Here is a 200-nt window from a genome sequence, read left to right as displayed (position 1 = left end):
TCAGTCTGGACCAAAGTGGTGTGTCTACAGACTGACATTGCATCCTTATAGAGCCATGCAGCTAGCAAAGCTAAAAAAAGAAGGATATAAAGAGTATGTGTATTCATCGTTAATCACCTTGACTCCCAGTTGAGAACCAGCGCTCTAACAGCAGTGATGTTTCTGTGTCTGCTCACAGTCAGAGAGATGATCCTGCACCC

General features: G+C 44.5%; 1 pseudogene; it reads left to right on the top strand.

Annotated features, from left to right (window-relative positions):
• Positions 1 to 200, top strand: part of LOC118331971 — a 15,369-nt pseudogene that overhangs the window by 14,941 nt on the left and 228 nt on the right.

Source organism: Morone saxatilis, unplaced genomic scaffold (genome assembly GCF_004916995.1).
Source record: "Morone saxatilis isolate NCDOM2014 unplaced genomic scaffold, NCSU_SB_2.0 Contig20, whole genome shotgun sequence".
NCBI lineage: Eukaryota > Metazoa > Chordata > Actinopteri > Moronidae > Morone > Morone saxatilis.
The sequence above is the reverse complement of the archived record's forward strand: the minus strand, read 5'-3'. Positions and strand labels throughout refer to the sequence as shown.